The 4,317-nt window shown below is 39.9% G+C and overlaps 1 long non-coding RNA gene across 6 annotated transcripts in view; it reads left to right on the top strand.

Moving 5' to 3' along the window:
• LOC104910535 overlaps nt 1–1,744 on the top strand; it is a 5,580-nt gene extending 3,836 nt beyond the window's left edge. For all 6 annotated transcript variants that reach the window (XR_002113970.2, XR_002113969.2, XR_002113966.2 and 3 more), the window contains 3 exons: nt 368–475; nt 982–1,079; nt 1,159–1,744. This is a non-coding gene — a long non-coding RNA (uncharacterized LOC104910535). The remainder of the gene's footprint in view (nt 1–367; nt 476–981; nt 1,080–1,158) is intronic.
• Nucleotides 1,745–4,317: the final 2,573 nt, after the last annotated feature.

Here is a 4,317-nt window from a genome sequence, read left to right on the forward strand (position 1 = left end):
GCGCTCGGGGATGGTGATCTATGCTTACCTAGGAAGAAAGTTGCTGCTCTGCTCTCTACAACTTCTTTCCTAAGAAAAGCTGGCAAAATAGTCAGTTTAATGGAAAAACAAAACAGTGGAATTGCCTATGTAGCCTTCTCTTAAGAGGTCTGTGAGACAAAATAAGTTTATAGTTCTGGATAGTTTTCTGCATTTGTTAATCTCTTTGTGGGCAAGGTTTTAATCGTAGTACTTAAGATGTCTCTTGGGAAAAGTCCTGAATTGTATCAGTTGGCAGGTAACTTAAAGGCTTAAACTGACTTTTTTTTAAATAGCAAACAACAGGGTCTCTATTTTAAGAGAAACTTCTTTATCTGTTCTTCTACAGCTTTGCTTCAACAAGAACATCTGTGCATACCTCTGTTCTTCCTATTTCAACGTGTGCTCCCCCAAATACTGGTAACAACTAAGGTGGCTTCCCTGTGGTGGGAAGCAGGTAATGATGCATCTCTTATCTTTAGCCTTAGCACCTTACGGTTTTACTTTTTTTGAAAGACTGCTTCTACCAAAGGCAAGAATGCTCTCTTAGCAATTCCTATTCCTAAGAATCTGTACTAAAATGGAATGGCTAAATGCAGCTACGTAAAGTTTTGTGGAGACCTGTTTGTCTTCAACTTAAAAAAACAAATTCAGACTTATTCCAGAGGAAAAAAAGAGGATGCGTTGGTTATTTCTGCACTTAAGACTCATTCCCTTACTCCTGACCCTAGCTTATTTATCTCAGGGGATAAGAAAGGGGAGAAAAATTAGCCCTTTTGCAATCAAATTAGCATTGTATGTTTTCTTCTAAAAAAAAAAAAAAACAACAACCAGAACCAGGAAGAATTAAATCAATAACAAACATTTTTACAAGTTACCTACTTCAAAACTATAATGTATAAAACTTGCATTACTCACCGAATGAATTAGTCTTGTGTGTTTCCTCTGTTTGCATTGTTGCAGCTAAATTTCTGGATAGTATTCTTTCTTGAATTGGTAGAGCTTCCTGAACTTGAAGGCAAGAATCCTGGCTGGAGAGTGGAGTGACCTTTTTGTTTAAGGTAAGTATGCTGATAATTATCTCTGGTTTCTAGCTAGATAATTCAAACTAGTGCTTCTCAAGTAAACCCTTCCTCTCAGCTTTTAGGAAACTAGTTCCCGTGAACTTTCATCCCCAACTGAGACCAAACTGCAATGCAAGCTACACAAAGCTGTCCTCTTCTGCATTTCTCTTTCCCTTAAAAGAAAGTGAACTGCATTTGTTTTCTGCCTTTGAGTAAAACGTTTGCATGTAGTGTATTGTATCTCTACATAAGCGTTGGCAATTATTCACTTGCTTCAATGTTAATTGTTTTGCTGAATGAGGTAACTTATTCAGGATAGAAACTGGAGATAGTTTACTTAGCAGTGATACTGCCCTAACATAATGGCGACTCTATTGAAATGAGTATGTTATTTTGTTCACTATGTTCAAGATAGCTGCAGGTAATTACCAAGTCATTTCTCAGGGCAAGAAGAATGCAAGTTTTAAAAGCCCTCTAGAGGAAGTTGTACTACTGAGCTTTAGGAAGAAAGTTTTCAGTAAAATAAATGTGCATGAATTCACTAAGGTGTGTGTTTGTTTCTGTAAACAAGAAGTGGGGGTAACTCCTCGCTCTGTGTGAGATCACCTCAAATTCCATGCCCAAAAGCCTTGTCCAAACACTTATTTAACTGATGGCTGGGGCTGCTGCCCCAGGGAGCATGGTGCAATGTCTACAACCTTAGAGGAGAGAAACTGTTCATAATCTCCACCTGCCACAGCTCTATGCCGTCCCTCAGGGCCTGTTGCTGCCACTGGTGAGCAGACCTCAGCACTGCCTCCTTTGTGAGGAGCTTTAGGCTGTTGTGAAACCTCCCCTCAGCCTCCTCTGGACTGAATTAACTGTAGGACTGGAGTAGCTTGTCATGAATCTTACCTAACAGCCATCTTTGTATCACAGAAGCAAAAAGGTGGGTGGAAAAAGTCACTAAGATCATCTACACCAACCTTCATCCCCTCGCTGCCATACCCTTTAACCTATGAAGCACTGCAACACCAACCCTTGTTGTGAACACCTCCAGGAACAGTGAGTCCTCCAGCTCCTCTGGCAGCCTGTTCTAAGACCTCAGCATTCTTTTGGAATAGTATTTTTCCTAATGTTCAACCTGAACCTCTTCTGTTATGACTTAGGGCTGTTCCTAAGCACTAAGCTACCTGGAAAAAGAAGCTTACCCTTACTTCACTGCAGCCTCTTTTCATGTAGGTGGGGTGAGTGAGCTTTATAGCCCTCCTTTGGACACTTTCTTACAGATTCACTTTTCTTTAAAATATGGTGCCCAAAACTGCACACAGCACTCCAAGGGAGGCTGCACCGCTGCAGAGCTCAGGTGGTACGACCAGGCCCAAGGCACTGCAGGGTACAGTTATGGTTCTCTTGGGTGCCAGGGCACACCACTGACCTGAAATTTAACTAGCCCTCGGCCACAGCTCAGGTTCCTTCCCGGGGGGGCAGCTCACTAGCCTCTAATCCTCCAGTCTGTACATATAACTAGCATGGACCCATCCCAGGTATAGAAGCTCCTCAAACTTCACGTGGTTGGCGACTGTGCAGCATACTACTGTATTGAGAGCTCTGTGCAAAGCCTTTCTACCCCTGAGGAGTCAAAAGATCCTCCTCATTTAGTGTCACCCACAAACTTACTGGATGCAAATTCAAGTCCCCTATCCAGAAACTGGGAAGAGAAGTGGCTCCAAAAACAAGCCCTGTGGAACCTGTCTAGCAGCTGTCCACCGGCCTCTTGCAATCTTGTTTAACTCTGTAAGCCAAATAGTAGGTCACTGTTTTGTTTGATTAAATGCAATTGGGAATACTGCTTTCTAAGGCAGGGTTTAGTTTTTGGGCCTGCTTGCCTGACAGGGATTTTCCTTACATACTCAAACAGATAATACATGCTTTGAACTAAACTACATGTGAAGACATCTAGTTTTTGTAATCCAGACATTCTTTTAAGTGGCGGGATATTGCTGAGCAGTGATTAACTCATACAAACACTTAAAAAACAGGGAGATAGCAATTATTAACCTAACCTGAACGTATTAGACAGTTGAAGTTAATGGACACATCCCTCTAATACAGAAACACGAGAAATCTTAATTGGTAATAAATTAATAGCTAATGACTAAACATCTCCTCCCACTAACAGTTGGCTATTTTTAACTGCTACAATCCAAGTCATTTCAATATTCAAATTTTATGCATAGTAATGTTATTACTACGTATTCCACTCTTAATATCTAGAATGACTGAGCAACAAGTACAACTTGCAGGTGTGAAGCCTAAAACCACAAAAAACCCCTTCCTTTAATAATGTATTTCCTGAACGCACACATTCTGAAGAGGACTTTCACAATGACTGTCTTTATAATGTATCTTTCCTTACAAATTGAAGTATAACCTCTCTTTACTGTCTCTTTAACCAGAGGCTAGGCTGTTTAAGTGCATTCTTCCATCACTGAATAGAAAAAGTGATTTGCTTTCTCTTTTATAATTAATTTTTCTTAAATTTTATGGTAAAACAGAAATAAAAGCTCTAATCCTTAATTCACGTGGGCTTGGCGACAGTGAACAGCATCTTACTGTGAGCAGTTTCTAAAATCTGACTCTTGATCCTTCCTTGCTTATACTGAACACCAGTCCCTAATAGCACAGGACATGAGGAAGCTCTAACCTTCTCCAATATCTATACTCACTCAGAAATGTGATAATAACGTGCATAGTAATCAAACTTGCACATCAAATTGGGTTACCAAGTAAGAAAATAAATTCCTCTCCAAAAATCTACACAATGAATTTGAATCCACAGGGATTTTTAAATAAGGAGAAAAACAAAACAAAACAAAAAAAAAAAAACAACCCACACAAGATCCAAGAACAACAGTAGGTCTTTTTAACTTCTTTACCTGATTTAGCGGATCATAGGTTCTTAAGTATTAGACACACCAAAAACCAGTGGTAGAAGCAGGAAAAGTAAGGAAAGAGGAGAGCTTGAGATAGGGTCTTGCAAATCTTATTGCTTATAGTATAAGCCATTTATATTACCTAGACGCAGCAGCCTTAGAGAAGCCAGGCAGAACTGCTTCCCGGAAAGAAGTGGAATGATGAGAAGAACTTGAATAGGAATAATCACTTGGAAAAAGAAAAATCAAAAGGCAACCAAAAAGAAAATCTAATGTCTAGCAGCTAAGGGATTAACCACCACGGAGAAGTTTCAGCTGCT

Source organism: Meleagris gallopavo, chromosome 4 (assembly GCF_000146605.3).
Source record: "Meleagris gallopavo isolate NT-WF06-2002-E0010 breed Aviagen turkey brand Nicholas breeding stock chromosome 4, Turkey_5.1, whole genome shotgun sequence".
NCBI lineage: Eukaryota > Metazoa > Chordata > Aves > Galliformes > Phasianidae > Meleagris > Meleagris gallopavo.